At 43.7% G+C, this 16,932-nt stretch overlaps 2 long non-coding RNA genes across 2 annotated transcripts; both read right to left on the bottom strand.

The window, feature by feature from the left end:
• Window positions 1–11,776: 11,776 nt before the first annotated feature.
• Window positions 11,777–12,937, bottom strand: LOC134453608 (uncharacterized). Its single transcript, XR_010035666.1, has 3 exons — window positions 12,863–12,937; window positions 12,529–12,633; window positions 11,777–11,930 (listed from the first exon to the last, which is right to left on the bottom strand). It is a non-coding gene; the product is annotated as an uncharacterized LOC134453608 (long non-coding RNA).
• A 1,185-nt stretch (window positions 12,938–14,122) lies between these two features.
• On the bottom strand, window positions 14,123–16,324 carry LOC134453607 (uncharacterized). The gene is made up of 3 exons (XR_010035665.1): window positions 15,583–16,324; window positions 14,855–14,924; window positions 14,123–14,659 (listed from the first exon to the last, which is right to left on the bottom strand). It is a non-coding gene; the product is annotated as an uncharacterized LOC134453607 (long non-coding RNA).
• Window positions 16,325–16,932: the final 608 nt, after the last annotated feature.

The following is a 16,932-nucleotide window of genomic DNA, read 5'->3' as shown; positions in this document are numbered from 1 at the left end:
TCTTTTGTTAATTTGTCGGACACAATACACTTTTTGAACCTGCAAGCCTTGTGTGCGCCTCATCTTTTTGACTGTCCTAGTATCACTATTTTTGGTGAGCAGTCGCACCAAGCAACAAGCGATCCTAAGTTCAAGGCGCAGACGCCAACTTTCTTTGTAAACTTAGTGCAATGACATAATTATTACCACTTCAAAATCGTCAATTGCAGCGAAAATACTTAAACTTGTGTGCTGTTGTGGGTGCCGCGTCTTGCCACCAATTTTTAAATGAATTCGCAATGCATTCAGGGAAACCTGTCGAAGCCCCCCGTAGTGGAGTCTGGTGTCAGAAAATGGAAAGTTGGTGCCCTTCGCCGCACCCCTACCCATCTGTCTGAACGTGAATCTGGATGCTACTACGCCTACATGTGGAGGCGCAAAACGGAGGCAAAGGGGAACGGCGAAGGGCTAAGGGGTGTAATGGGATTCACCGTTAGACAGCTCTCTAACACATCAGTGGTGTAGTCTACCCACCTGAAAATGTCAGTGATTTCAGTATACCCACCTAAAATTGATTGATTCAATATTAAGAATAGCACAAACATAGGGTATACCCACCACAAAAATGGTCAAGTATACGGTATACCTACCCACCACAAAAAAGTAGACTACACCACTGCTACGCATTGAAAAAGCTACTCTATGTGAAGGCACATCCGCTCATGACCAGCAGCTCAGGAAGTACAGGAAGGCAATCAAATGAGACCAGACCACTATAGCCTTCTCCCAGGAAAGCATCTTAAGGTGGAATATTTCTTGCCAGCCAAGTATCATCGGGTGAGTTAATGTACAGACACCCATATCAACACAGCTACAGCTCTCCCCAGTGTCCCAGAACAACCTCTCTCCGGAAGAGGGAGGTAGGAGGGAGAGAGAGAGAGAGAGATATACACAGAGAGAGAGAGCAAGACTGAGGAGAGAGAGAGAGAGAGAGAGAGAGAGAGAGAGAGAGAGAGAGAGAGAGAGAGAGAGAGAGAGAGCTGCATATTAACTCAAGGGTATGAAACCGCATTTAACAATGATATGCTGGAAAGCCAAGGTTACTCTACACCTGAAACAAGGGAGAAGCCCCATAAATCACCAATCGCTTCGCACCCAACAGCTTCGTCGCTTTTCAAAGGGCTTCCTGCCTACAAATGTATTCTGGGTGGGTTTGCGGAGTTGGGAGAATGGGGTTCATGTTCATACGTTATGTTATGGTGGTCACGGATCTGTCTCCAGAGCCGCCGTTCCTCCATGTCTGTGTGCAGCGGCACTGACAGCTTTGGCCGGGCCCAGGACAATGCCATCTGAAAGGGCCCCCCCCAGTCCCATTGATACAATGTAATGAAGACCCAATTCTGGGCCCCCTCCCTCCCTGGTCCCGGGGCCCTGTCGGCTTCCCTGTCTGCGTGTAGCGCCAGGGCATGAATACATATCTCACACTGCCACTGTCCGCAGTCCCTTGCCAAGCCATTACCGTGCGGTAGGGCCGCTGACAGCTTTGACCGGGCCCAGGACAAAGTCATCTGAAAGGGCCCCCCAGCCCAATAGATACAAAATAATGAGGAGACAATTGTGGGCCCCCTCTCTCCCGGGGCCGGGGGCAACTGACCCCTTTGTCCCCATGTCGGCACCCCTGCCTTGCGGTCTCCCCCCACTTCCCTTTCTACGCTTGGAGGCACTGTCCAGCAAGATGGACTTACCGGTACCTCTGCGAGTAAGGATGTTGTGGGGATTTTGAAGAGTGGTGACAACACACTAATAAACGGTAATTGTTGCGAACAATTTTGGTCTGAGCTTGGAGGCTCTCTCTAGGAAGATGGACTTACCTCTGTGAGTAAGCATGTTGTGGGGTTGTTGAAGAGTGGTGACTAACACACTAATAAAAGATAATTGTTGCAAACAATTTTAGAAAGAAGGTCACTGTGATTATGACATCAACGTAATTGCACCGCAATGGGGATGTTTTCAAAGAAATTGCTCATGCTGGTAATGGTAAATTGCACTTTAAAAACTGATGCGTATAAGTGCTTGGCCAAAAAAAAAGGAAAGAAAAAAAATGAAAGGTGGAAATTAATCTTTGTCGGTCCTTACATGTTTCCAATCTCATTAGAAGTGCATTAATTGATGGAGTGAAATGGGGAGTGCTCCGAGCTCTTGACGTTTCAGCAACGTAGGCCTCTTAGCAATCATATGAAGAGTGCTCTGGGTTTAAAATAACACAGTGACAACCGCTATTACCCGAGCACACAACAGTCCAGGATGAGGCAGTGATGATAGTCCTAGTTTAGAAAGAGAGAGAGAGAGAGGGAGAGAAAGAGAAAGAGAAAGAGCTTGCTCTCCCAGTTTGTGTGAGCAGTATATCGTGGAGGCAGCGCAATCTCCCCAGTGTAGCATTTCTCCAGAGTAAAAAAAAAAAAAAAACGCCCAGACAACCAGCCAGCGAGGTGTCACACTCAAAAAAGTTCCCTGGGTGGGATATAGAGTTTTGGCTGTTTCTAGAATATTCTCAAGAAACCTCAACCAACACACACACACACACACACACACACACACACACACACACACACACACACACACACACACACACACACACACACACACACACCGCACTCTGCAGGGAGCCAGGCGGTATCCCTGCAGAGCCTCTGGGTACTTGACGACAGGGCCGGCGCTAGGCATGTGGGCATACAAGGTGGTAGGGCGCCAAATGCAGGGCCACTGACAGCTTTGGCTAAGGACAAAAAACATCTGAAAGGGCCCCAAACCCAATCAATACAATGTAATGAGGACCCAATTCTGGGCCCCATCTCTCCCTGGGCCCGGGACAACTGACCCCTTTGTCACTGTCGGCTTCCTTGGGCAAATGTCTTGAGGGCACCAGGAATACCCAAAAACTCCCACAAAAGTAAAACTTTAAGCGAAATGAGACATTCAACTTCACATTAACAATGAATGTTCATGGTCACTTAGTATATTTGTAGGTAATAGATCAGATGTGCTCGCTCAGATGTGCAGTGTTGTGTTTACAGGAGGCTGTCATCATGTTTTAGAGCAGACATGATCAACTGGCGGACCCAGGTCCGGATGCGGACCCAAACGCAATGTCATCTGGACCAAGACAAAATCCATCTGTACTTAATATGTGTAAATTATACATGAGATTTCGCTGCCATGCGATCTATAGGTGTATTTCTGCGAAGCCAGTCTTACGACGAATAAAAGTATCATCACTCTAACTCAGTGAGTGAGCAAGAGGCCAGTGCGGCCAGCGAGTGAGGCTATTTTCTGCATCGGTCCGTAGCGACTTTTTTGGACCCTGGAAACATACGAAATTTGGCGAGTGGACCTTTTTTGTTTCTAGTTGAGCACCCCTGTTTTAGAGTATGTAAAGCACGCTAGTTAATTTTGCGTGTTGGTGCGACGCCTTTTGAAGTTAGCGCATGCTCCTCAGACGCAACGGTAAAGCGCTTTCATGTACTTTTGACACGTGACGAGGTTCGTGCAGGTCTTCCGCTGTGTCAGCGATTTTCTTTTGCCACAGCGCATTTCTGTTGCTAAACGCAAATGTGCTTTGCTGTGCCCTAACCAAAACCATCCCTAAACCTAACCTGTCAGTAAAGCAATGTTTCTGCTGCTTTACTTTTGACAAAAACAGCGGCATTTGACGAATTTCTAATTTGTGCCCAAACCTAAACCATCCCTAAACCTAACCTGTCACAGGGCCTTGTGGAGCACTCTTTAACTTGCAAAGGCGTATTAGACACATGCGATAGTCGGTTCAAATCAGCCTGTCATCTATACGCAATGCATGATGATATGTTGGTTTACAGATGCCAATGTCTAAATGCAGAGGGAAAGGGAGTGCTCGCCTAGGGCACCAAATTGACTAGAACTGGCCCTACTCAGAGATACACAATGCTGGATTTAAGAGTCAGACCATTCCCCTCGGGACATGCAATCAATGGCTGCTCCCTCCCTCCCCATGACACCCTGCTTTGTACCTGCTGTGTCCATTACAGATCTTGTCAATATTTCCCATTCCTGCAACCTCAACGCTGTGTGTCTGTGTGTGTGTGTGTGTGTGTGTGTGTGTGTGTGTAGGTGTGTGTGTGAGACGAGTGTGCATGAGTGTGTGTGTGCAGGTGTGTGTGTGTGTGTGTGCGCGCGTGTGGGTCTGTATTGTGTGTGTGTGAGTGTTTGTGTGTCTGTGAGAGAGAGAGAGTGCATGAGTGCGTTGTGTGCGTGTGTAAGAGAGTGTGCATGAGTGCGTGTGTGAGAGAGTGTGCATGAGTGCGTGCGTTTGTGTGAGTGTCTGTGTGTGTGTGTGTGTGCGTGCTTGCATGCAGGTGCGTGTGTGTGTGCTTGCATGCAGGTGTGTGTGACAGTGTGTGGGTGTGACAGTGTGGGTGCTTATGACATAATGACAGTGGACAGAAGCCGATAGAGATAGAGATAGGGATGGAAGAAAAGAAAAGTATTTTGAAAATGCTGCATGGACAGACTGCATATCCTTCTGTTAAGTGGATACATAATATATGTAGGTCTAGATGTACGGACGCCTGTTAGGTTAGGTCACACACACATCTTACCGTACACCCACCTCCTTCCAGGGCCGGCGCTAGGCATAGGCATGACAAAGCGGTCGCCTAGGGCGCCAAATATCTTGGGGGCACTAAGTCCCACAGAATTAGAATATTAAGCGAAATAAAACTTCACATTGACTGATTACTTTTCACTGACAATGATTATTCATGGGCACTCACTTACTTGATAAGTACTTTATAAGATTAGCTGTGCTCGACGACACTATGTTTAAAGGTGCCTATGTCTTACACAAAAAATCCACAAAAAGGAAAGAAGGCGGGTGCTTGCCTAGGCTAGGGCACCAAATTGACTAGAACCGGGCCTGGCTCCTTCTGTCTGTCCACTCTCATTGACATCACCCTGTAGGGGAGATACGGTAGCCTGGACCGCACCGGTGGACCTTGGCCACTATTAGGAAGACTGACGGCTCTGGGGTGAACGGGTCACCGTGCCTAATACCTCTGGGCCATAAATTGCCTGACAGGGAGCAGGGAGGTGCCAGGTCCCCTCGCAGTATTAACTTTCAAGGTTAATTTGCTCTGAGCAAAGAATATGCACCTCCAAACGCATCCCAAAGAAGAGGAAGAAAGGTTAGCACCTGCCTCCTGGTGGTACCTCCTGTGCCGTTCTGGAGGAGAACGAGGTCCATAGATTTATTCCCACCCTGGTCACACGTCACGTGCATCGTATAAGTTTGTTCTTGCACATTCTGTCCTATTTCTTGCCCTCTGTCCACCAGGGACATCGCTTAAGAAGTGATGAAAGGCTTCCGCTTGTCAGTCAAAAGGGGTGCAGAGAGCCTTTGCTGAGCACAAGTCATGCTATGTTCCACAACGGACCATTTACAATAAGCCTAAACCTTTCATACTAAGGAGCTGTTTCCAAGTAGCAGGATATTTTTAAATGTGGATTTTTTTTCTCCTGGTTACATTGGTTTTGACCTTCCGTTTCCACATAGCAGATATTTGAAATCCAGATATAAAAGAGCAGGCTTAAAAAATGTCCTATTTAGAGGGCTAAAACGCATTTGTTACAATGGAATATTTATTTTTATCCTCATGTTGCATTTACACCTAAACAGAAGAAACAAATAACAGGCTTTAAAAATAGCAGGCTGCGTGAAAACTGCACCTAAATGAGTTTACCATGTTTTTTTATGTGGGGTAATTGGGGAATAATTATACAGTGATACATTTTTTTCCCTGATAAGTTTGATACACAGTGATGCTAAAGTAATGAGATTAAATTTTAGATGTGCTCAATGACCCATGAAGAGTGTAAGCCCAACTGTTTGCTTATCATTGCTGCTTAATGTGCCATCATTTGGGCATACCTGTGAGCTATTTAGCAGAGTACTCAGCTTTAAGTGCACACATCCAGGCAGCATAGACTCAATCATATCAAAGTTACCAAATTACATGTCATACTCTTTGTGTGGGCTCTGTTTCTTGTGCACAGTGGAGCACATTTTATAAATTGCATTGGTCTATGTAAACACCCATAATCTGCTTATGGGTAAAATTAGCAGGGGTCACAATTCGGTTATCTCACACAAACACTCCACAGCTTACCTGGCTGATATAACATACAGTACAAGAGCCAATTTATTTTACAGTTCAACTTATGAGTAAATACGCATTCAGCTAATACCTGAATCGAGCCATTTAATAATTCCTCATGGCCTCCCTCTGGTTGCTAAGGAAATAAGCACTTGAGGGGGTGGTATGGCTCAGTGCTGATGTGCCATGAATCCAGGGACCCGGGGAGTCCAGCCCACTCCCTCCACATACCTCTCTCCCACTACGTTCCTAAAAGAAGCGTGCACCAATTTTGGGGGGCAGGTGCTGAAGGCATGGGAGGCATGTGTAACTTATGGCTGCCTTTCTGGGCTATAGAGGCTGTATGTTATATTGGAGGATTATTTACACATGCTGATTAGCCTATGTTAAAATGGACAGTGCATTGAGACAAAAAGGGGCATTTTTGTCCAGTGGGGCAAAGGGGCAGGTGCTTCAGCTCCACCACATCCCTGTCTGTGCACGCCTATGGTTCCTGTCTACCTTCATCTGTCCTGTCATAATAAAGGCAAGTGTCCAAAAATCTCTAAGGTCTCGAGTATATAATTTTTGGTAGGTTTTTTACAGCATATAGTAACCATTGAAAAATTTCATGTCTTTGACATTCCCTATAATATCCACCACCACCCACAGCACGAAAAGGGGGATTTGTGACAATGAACTCGTCCCTAATCGTCCACGGACTTGCCTAACTTTCGTCTGATTTTGAGCGCTTGAGAGAATCAAAACTATCAATTTTGATGACACCTAAATCGCCCGGAAGCGAATCGCGAGCCGCGATAGGTCTCACAGCAGGGTGTTAATGGCCCTGCAACCCAATGTAAGTAGGCTGCCGGATGTGAGTGCCCGGATATCCGCCCGAGTATTTACGTCTATTTTACCTCAGCTACTCGATTTCGGTCGTGTATTTACGACAGTTTAACCTCAGCTACTTGATTTCGGTCCGATTTGAGTCTGACTGAAGATGGAAGGGACATAGGTGCCGTGCGTAAAGAGCCCACAGCACATCGCCTTTCGGCGACACCAAGTTCCTTGATCTCCCAATCAAAAGAATAGGCCCGGTGACGAATAACATCAAAATAATTGAAAAATAATAATAATAAAATGAAGTTATAACTTAAAACCGAAATGATTTGAGTGTGAAAATTAAACTGTCTCAACCGGGCACCCAAAGGGAATCCACCAAAGACGGCGTTACTTTCTCGTCGGCATTATTTTGTTTTTATTATCCAGGAGGACTGAGCTGAAAACTGCAGTCACCTTGCACAGTTCTAGCTGCTCTGAAGCACGTGCGTGTCTAAGCAAATCATCCTGCCCATTCGCAATGTTAAATAAAAAGTTTTGCACAAGACTATAGGCCTACCTTCACCAGGCTATAAAATAGATGCACTGTCACAGACACTGGAATAGCCCGTTTCGGAAGGCATTAAAGTCACGAGTTTACCCAGTCTAAATGTAGCTAGCACTCGGGGAGTTTCTTTTACTCCTTACATTAGTGAAACATAACATCAGGATATCCTACAAGTTAAAAGAATATCTGGGCATAGTCTTCTCTGTGAGTTAGAAAACAGCAGCTATGCCGCATATTGTGTAGTTATTATTTGGTGGTGCAAAAACAACACGCGAAACCATGCCGCATATGTGCCATTATTATTGGTGATGCCGAAACAACAAAGCCAGATTGGTGACTAGAGCCTGCCTAGTACATTTAGACATAGCCTAGGGCCTACTCATTTGATTGTGCCATGTACATTTAAAAGTGTCAGTGCAGAATTAAACGTGGAGCTGAATATAAATATTGGAGCCATTCTACCTCCGTGTCTACACCGCATTCCACATTATTACGCAAATTACATTTTTCGCTGTTTCCCCAAATAATCAATACAAATGACAGTCGTCATAATTTTCAAGTCATCAGCCATTAGAGTACAATTAAAGCGTTTTTGAATGAACCTACCAATGATAATGGTATTTTTTAAAATATTAAAAAACTTAAAATGCCCAAAATGCTCTGTTCCAAATTATTACGCAAAACAGTTTTGTAGTGTTTTCCAAATGTCTTTCTTTTTTTCCCATTTACATCAAAACAGTGGGCATTTGGTACCATCTAAATTACATTTCAATGTTCAAAACTTGGTTATAAGCTGTAACTGGAATGCTGCATTTAACATTGAAGTCAATGGCAGGGCATTGCATGGGAATTGTGGAAGCCCAGATATCCTTGATGCTTTGCTCTCAGCTGTTTTTGTTTGTTTGGTCTGGTGACCCACACTTCACTCTTCAATATACCCGTAGATTTCCCTGCCACGTTTAGGTGCTTTGAAGGTGATGACGTTCTAACTCACCAGACATAACATCCCATTCGTTTTCAATGGGGTTTTATGTCTGGTGAGTTAGAATGTCGATACCACCAAAGCACCTACAGGTGGCATAGAAATCTACGGGTATATTGAAGAGTGAAGTGTGGGTCACCAGACCAAACAAGCAAAAACAGTTGAGAGCAAAGCATCAAGGATATCTGGGCTTCCATAACTCCCATACAATGCCCTGCCATTGACTTCAATGTTAAACGCAGCATTCCAGTTAGTAAGAAAAAGAGCTTATCACCAAGTATTGAACATTGAAATGTAATTTAGAAGGTACCAAATTCCAACTGTTTTGATGTAAATTGGAAATTTGGATTACAACACTACAAAACTATTTTGCTTAATAATGTGGAACAGAGCATTTTAAGTTTTTTATTATTTAAAAAAAATACAGATGTCATTGGAAGGTTCATTCAAAAACTTTTTAATTGTACTCTAATGACTGATGACTTGAAAATTATGATGACTGTCATTTGTATTGATTATTTGGGGAAACCGCGAAAAATGTCATTTGCGTAATAATGTGGAATGCGGTGTAGAGTCAGAGGCGCGCGCGCGCGCACGCTCTTATTTCTGTATTATATGAAACTATCCTAAAAAGGGTCACAACATCAGAGGACGTGGTGGAGGATACTTGCGGCGGGGTCCGAGACCGAGTTGTTACGGGACACTCTTAATATTATTGAAGGGACAGCATGCTCGATACTTTACCCGGTCTAATAGCACTCGAAAAGTTATGCCGCATATTGTGCAGATTAATGCCAACAACAGGTGAAACTAGGCACATTGGAGACTACAGCCTATAATTTAGACATAGCCTCATTTGATTGTGCTACGTAAACTTAAAAGTGTCAGTACAGAATCAAACGGGACGCTGAAATATTGGAGCCAGTAACTTCGTGTCCGGTGGATATTGTGCAGATGTGTGTGCGCGCGCACAACTAATTTCTCTCCCATCTCTTTGCTCATCAAGCCTCCGATCTCCAAAAAGACACGGGCACTCAGGATAACTGTTTACACGAGCTGTTTAAATAATGTGATGCACGTTCTTCATGACATGGCATGGTTTGGCACCCTAAATCCAACATGACTGCATTCGCACATATCGTTTTAACATCCATGATGGAATTGTCACTCTTAATGTGCAAGTATTGGATATGAAAAAAAGATCCTAAAACGGTCACAACACCAGAGGACCCGTGGTGGTGTGGTGGATATTTGCGGCGGGGGCCGAGGCCGAGTTGTTACGGTAGGCTACAATCATATTATAGAAGGGACAGTCAGGCGATACAGCGCGACTCACATAGGGTAGCTGTGGTACCGCAAAGCATTCCTGATGGTGGAAATGAATGCAAATGCATGGAAATACTCGGGCGGATATCCGGGCACTCACATCCGGCAGCCTACTTACATTGGGTTGCTACAGGCCCAACGATTAAGCCCCCTGCACACTGGGCAATGCGGTCACCGCATCACCGGAGTGGTGGCCACCTAGTGGACATCGTATTACCTCAGAAAAACTCTCGCAAGCAAGGTCTAGTGGTGGCTGTTTGAAACATGGCGGACGGAGCATGAAATGCCACCAAACTTCTTTATTTGAACACTAAAAACGCTTCGTTTCACTTTTTTGAAATGTGTTACTGATAAAGATCATGTGTGAAAAGTATTGCTGTGTTTGGTGATGAATTTGGTTTTCGTAATTTCGTATCAAATCATAACTGCTTGTTTTCTTGTCCACCTATCTAGTGTGGATTATATAATGATACAGTTTGGACATTATCGCTGTTTTTAACATCTTAAAATGGCGTAATTTTGATATTTATCTATTAATTTTTGAGAAGATCCGCGGGAAATCCTAAAGTGTTTATCATCACCATAGCAACAGCTCTCTTCACCGCACGGTCAGGCACGGTATTTTCCGGACGAGTTGAAATATTTGAACGTATGCGGAGGCTCTCGGATGCGGACTTTCTTCCGCACCGGACTGTCCGGACCCCAACCGCATACGGAATGCGGTTCTCCATAGACAATGAATGGTTAACGGTCAAATCGGATTCGTATTACCGCATGTAGTGTGCAGGGGGCTTTATTGGACGAAAAAGACACGTGACTCAAAGTAAAAGAGCTGCGCTATTGGTTAGCAGCTACGACCTTCTATTGGTCACGTTGGATTAATTTATGCAGACCGTATACAGTAGGTCCGTATAATTATGCAAAAATTATTATTACTAATATAGCCTACCTAGGTTGATTTTACTTTGTATATTCACATCATTATAGGCTGCACTGTGATGGGGCTTTAGCATGCATGATGTGAATTTATTGATAAAATGAAAATGAATGAAATGAAAATTATTTAAAAAAAAACGCTTTTAATATCACACCAAAGCAAACAATGTACACACACTTTGACAAGAACCATGCAACTACACACATACCCTGCAAACAATAGGCCTATACTCTATATGCAGTGATGTACACAGCACTCAGGTCACAAATGTACAACTAGGAAACATTTCATTACCGACAGGTTAAGTTTGGGCAGGCTGTCATCATGCTTTAGCGTACGTATCGCACGCTAGTGCATGGTGCGACGCATTTTGAATTCAAAGCGTGCTCCTCAACGCAACGGTAAAGCGCTTTCATGCACTTTTGACTAGTGACGAGGTTTGCGCAGTTTTCCCGCCGTGTCGGCGATTTTGTTTTGTCACAGCGCATTTCTGTTACTAAACGCAAATATGTTTTGCTGTGCCCTAACCAAAACCACCCCTAAACCTAACCTGTCAGTGAAGTAATGTTTCTGCTGCTTTACTTTTGCCAAGAACAGCAAGATTAGAGCTAAATTGTGCCTAAACCAAAACCATCCCTAAACCTAACCTGTCACAGGGCGTTGTGGAGCACGACTTAACTTGAAAATGCGTATTGGACACACGCGATAGTGAGTTCAAATCAGCGTGTCATAGATACGCTTAGCCTATGCATGATGTTTGGGAAGGGCACAATTCATAAAACTCAGAAACATACAATGCTTTTTCAAAAAAGGGTTCTATGTTCCCCGCTGCATCCAAGTAGACTGCTGCCACATTGCTAAGAGCAGGTTGTTGTTACTCTGACAGGTTAGGTTTAAGGATAGTTTTACTCAGGGCACATACAAAAATGGATTTTAGTAAAAGTTGTCAATTCATAGTAAATATGTGGTAAATATGAAAGTAAGAGGAAAAATACTACAGGTACTGCCTTTTAATACAGACTATACAGGTATGTACAACATTATAAACATTGCAGTTGATTTCATGTTCTTCAGCCAGGGTCTACTGAAGGTCTCTGGTCACTGCGTCCTCGTCATACTGCAACAGGCACTCAGTCTCACTTCTGGGAGCTGTAGAAACAACAAATAAATTAATACTTCACCATGCACCTCATATTGACATAGCAAATATATCAATAAGCAAGTCATATTGAGCCCAACAGGGATAATGTCCTATTTCAGTCTTCTATGGTCTCATGCACTATGTCTCCCTGCCAGGATATGTAGGATGTAAGAAAATAAATCAAAACATAGCAATGCACAGCATTGAGAACTTATCTATAAAGTAGCACAAGTCATATTGCCAATGTAGGCCAGGGGTGGGGAACCTATGTCTTGAGGGCTGTTTGCGACCCTTGAGGCCGTTTTATCTGGTCCCCGATATAATTTTAATGTTATTCATCTTCACATAAAATATGACATATTTTGTAAAGGAACCTTAGAAAATACATTTGCAATACAATTAAGTTATATTCAGGGAAGCTGAAGAAGGTGGTGTTTGTTTAAATGTGGCTGCCTTCAATATAGGTCTAAAGTGAAGGGGAAAATCCTGGTTTGTGTTCATAGTACGGCCCTTGGAGAACTTTTACGGCCCCTCGGATGAATTTGAATTGGCCCTTCGAATGAGAAAGGTTCCCCACCACTGACGTAGGCTATAGGTTAAGCTTACCCTCTTTCACTCTTCTGTGGTGAGACTGTGCCCATTTTGGGTTGACCTCCACACGCGTCTGTAGCACAGCACACAGGATTGCAGGACACAGCATCCTGCAGGACACTACAAAAAAAAAAAAAAATAACAAACAAGGGGAATGAATAAATTACCTGACCAGTTATTAAACAAATGAAAATTGATGTGCCAGAGCTGTGGTAAAAGTAACCTTGGGTCCAAATCATCTAGGCCTAGGGTGTGTGTGTGTGTGTGTGTGTGTGGTAAATCCAGTGTTCACATTATTCAGATATGAGAATTAATTAATTCATTCATTTTAACTGACATTAGTACATACCCATATCAGTGCCAGTTCACCCTGCCAAGACACTGGACCTGGGTCTATTGGAGCTCTCTGCTCAGGGTGTCCTCATTATCAAGTCAAGTCAAGTCAAGTTTATTGTCAATTTCTTTACATGCACTGGTCATACAAAGAATTTGAAATTGCGTTTCTTGCTCTCCCATGCAGACATAGACTAATCTAGGTAAGGACATAGACAGTATAGACATAGACAGTACTCATACATGGACATAGACAGTATGGACGTAGACATTGCTCATACAGACATTTAAAGTGCAAGACTGGACAACAGAAGACTTGTAGAGAACATACATTAAGAGGAGGTATTTTGTTGTTCTTTTTTCTAAAAGTCCTTTATAGCGTTCTGACATAGTAATAGTAGCATTTTAAGAAATAAATAATTAAAAAAAGGTTTTTATTAAATACACCAGCAGCAGTATGTGTGTGTGTGTGTTTGTATGTGTTTTGTGTGCGTGTGTGCGTGTGTGTGTGTGTGTGTGTGTGTGTGTGTGTGTGTGTGTGTGTGTGTGTGTGTGTGTGTTTAGTGCAGGTAGAAAGTGCGGTGTGCGTCTGTGTGTGTGTACCTTTGTATGTGTGTGTGTGTGTGTGTGTGTGTGTGTATGTGTGTGAGTATGAGTTGTGTGTCAGTGTGTGTATGTTTGGGTTTAGTGCAGAAAGTGCAGTGTGCTTGTGTGTGTGTGTGTGTGTGTGTGTGTGTGTGTGTGTGTGTGTGTGTGTGTGTGTGTGTGTGTGTGTGTGTGTGTATGTTTTGAGTTAGTGCAGGTTGAAAGTTCAGTCACAGATGTAGTAGTGCAGGTGGAATGTTCAGTCGCAGATATGGTGGTGGGGATGAGGGGGGGGAGCGTTGTCAGTGGCCTGGCTGGCTAGAGGCTGACAGTGAAGGGAGAGTGGGTTGAGTGTTCAGTATCTTGATTGCTTGATGCATCGTGCTGCTTGCAAGCCTGGTGGTACGGGAACGGAGGCGCCTGTACCTCTTTCCAGAGGGCAGGAGGCTGAACAGCTTATACTGCAGCAGGCACTGTTGTTTCTATAGTTCCTAGAAGCGAGACAAATAAATAAATACTTTGCCAAGCACCTCATATTGACATAGCAAATATGTCAATAAGCAAGACCTATTGAGCCCAACAGGGATAATCTTACACTATATCAGTTTTCTGTGGTCTCTTGTAAGATTGGCCCATCACCATTCTGCAGGACATTACCGTCTCCCTGCCAGGATCTGTAGGATGTAAGAAAATAAATCAAAACATAGCAATGCACAGCATTGATTACTTATCTATAAAGTAGCACAAGTCATATTGACAATGTAGGCCAGGGGTGGGGAACCTATGTCTCTAGGGCCGTTTGCGACCCTTGAGGCAGTTTTATCTGGCCCCCCGATATAATTTTAATGCTATTCAGCTTCACATGAAATATGACATATTTTGTAAAGGAATCTTAGAAAATACATTTGCAATACAATTAAGTCATATTCAGGGAACCTGAAGAAGGTGGTGTTTGTTTAAATGTGGCTGCCTTCAATATAGGCCTAAAGTGAAAGGGAAAATCCTGGTTTGTGTTCATAGTACGGCCCTTGGAGGACTTTTACGGCCCCTCGGATGAATTTGAAGCGGCCCTTCGAATGAGAAACGTTCCCCGACCCTGACGTAGGCTATAGGTTAAGCTTACCCTCTTTCACTCTTCTGCGGTGAGACTGTGCCCATTTTGGGTTGACCTCCACACGCGTCTGTAGCACAGCACACAGGATTGCAGGACACAGCATCCTGCAGGACACTTCAAAAACAAGGGTAACGAATAAATGACCTGTCCAGTTCTATAAAAAAGAATACCCTGAAAAAGAACACCCTGTTGTTTCTACAGCTCCTAGAAGCGAGACAAATAAATTAAATACTTTGCCATGCACTTCATATTGACATAGCAAATGTATCAATGAGCAAGTCATATTGGTCACAAAGAAGTTAATCTTACATTCTTTCAGTCTTCTATGGCGAGTTAGGCCTTCAGGTGACTCGTCTTCGCCATATTATGAGACAGCAGCCTGTGAAAACATGGTAAATAGAATAACCCATTAACCTTGGGTCCTAATATAATACATGGACATAAACTAGCCTACATTATTTAGACAAGGTCAGTAGACCTCCACGTGAAACAATAAGAAAAAGTGTCCATACATAATTTCAATTTCTTGAAGAGGCCATCTACACTTATTTGTGCAACAAGTGCTGTTTTGAGGACCCATACTTTTTAAGGACAGGTTGCCTACTGTTGCAAATGGCAGGGTATTTCACATTGATTTCGGGGTGGCGTGCTCAACTTGACCACTCTGGTCGACATTGAGCTCGCGCTGATACATTGGGCTCGCGTTACTGAGAACGATTCCCTGATTGACGCTCCCAACGCAGGACGCTCCCCTGTCGGCTCGCTCCCACTAGCCAGACTATCGGTCCACCGCCATATAACTTATATCTTTTTGATGTTAGTTTTTTGTTTCTAACCCTAACCCTAACCTTGACCCTAAACCTAACCCTAAATTGCTTGTATGTGGCAGTGTATGATAATACGTGAAATATAATCGGGTGGGACTACACGTCCGGGAGTGATAGAAACACCTGGGACTGCACGTCCGGGAGCGATCTCAGTTGGGAGTGTCCATCTACCACCGTTTCAAAGTAGCATGGAACTAAATTATATCCCACCTTTGACTTGATTTTACGCCGGTGGGTCTTGGAACCCCTGTGTGACTGCCTAGGTTTCAGGATAGAGAAAGTAAAACAAAAATCATTGAGTAAAATCGATGGGGGACAAATTGTAGCTTTTGTAGACAACGTCGCTACTTGAGGAAAAATAGCATTACTACAGGGATGTTAGCTACTCGATACATAGTAGTGACGCTACGACCAAGCTACTAGAGAATGTAATTAAACTAGTCGCTTCGCTACTGCCCAGCACTGAAAACCAACATACCCAGACGGCACACCAGTCTTTCCAACGTCGCCTAGATGCATTTTTGCCGCTGTAAAATACATTGGCAAGGCGTCTAAGCGTTAGTTCATCAGCGAAATACCGGGCAGACGTGAAAAATGAGCAGTGCCCAGCATCTAGTTGATGAGCTAACGCAATAGCATGCTAACGGTAGCCTTTGTCTATCTTTAGGCAGGGGAAAGGCAACTGAGAACGAGCAATGTCAAACAATTTACCATCAACAAGTATACTTAACATATTCACTGTTTCACCACAGCATTTTGTCATTACGATGCTCGCAAGTCATCAGAATTTACTAGCGTACAGCAGCAACTAGTGTAGTCACATTGAGGGGACTTGAGCTACCAGCTATGTAAAACGGCTGTGCCATAACTTAGCAATGGCGGATCTGTGTTCAGAGGAGCTATTCAATCGCTCTTGAGTACTGAAACTTTAAACCACAGTTGAGTAAAATGTACTTACATGTATATGACGCCCATTTTCCGTTGGCATGTGAGGAACTTTTCCCCCATATCGCCAAGAAACTTGTAAACCACACAGACAGCGCCTGGTTCTGTTCAATCAGGAAGGTGATGTTGACCGCGGCTGATGGCTTCTTTGTGGCTTGTGTGTGGAATTCGCATTGTGCCAATTAGTTTTACTGCCACCTAAAGGCTTGGTGTAGAACTAATTTAACCAGAGACGGTCTATTTTCAACTATCTTGAACAATCCTTACTTTAGTTCAGAATAGGCCTACCATTTAAAAACCAGAGTGACCAAGCACATTGATGTTTTTCCTCAAAAGCAGCTGAGGAACCTTTTTAATTCGAAGGGTCACTTCAAAATGTATGTCCAAGAAAGATCATTCAGATGATTCTATTTTGATAGCCTATTCTGTAGGTTCATTTAAATGTTTATAGCAGATCAAATTGTTTGATCAACTTAATTTCTGAGCTTATAGTATCATAATAAAATGTACTGACAGCAACGCTGTGGCTAGTAGAAAGGTTTAATGCAGGGGTGGGGAACCTTTTTCATTCGAGGGGCCACTTCAAATTCCTACCATGGTCATAAAATCCTCCGG

This window comes from Engraulis encrasicolus, chromosome 8 (genome assembly GCF_034702125.1).
Source record: "Engraulis encrasicolus isolate BLACKSEA-1 chromosome 8, IST_EnEncr_1.0, whole genome shotgun sequence".
NCBI classification, from domain to species: domain Eukaryota; kingdom Metazoa; phylum Chordata; class Actinopteri; order Clupeiformes; family Engraulidae; genus Engraulis; species Engraulis encrasicolus.
This window is presented reverse-complemented; position numbering and strand designations above follow the sequence as displayed.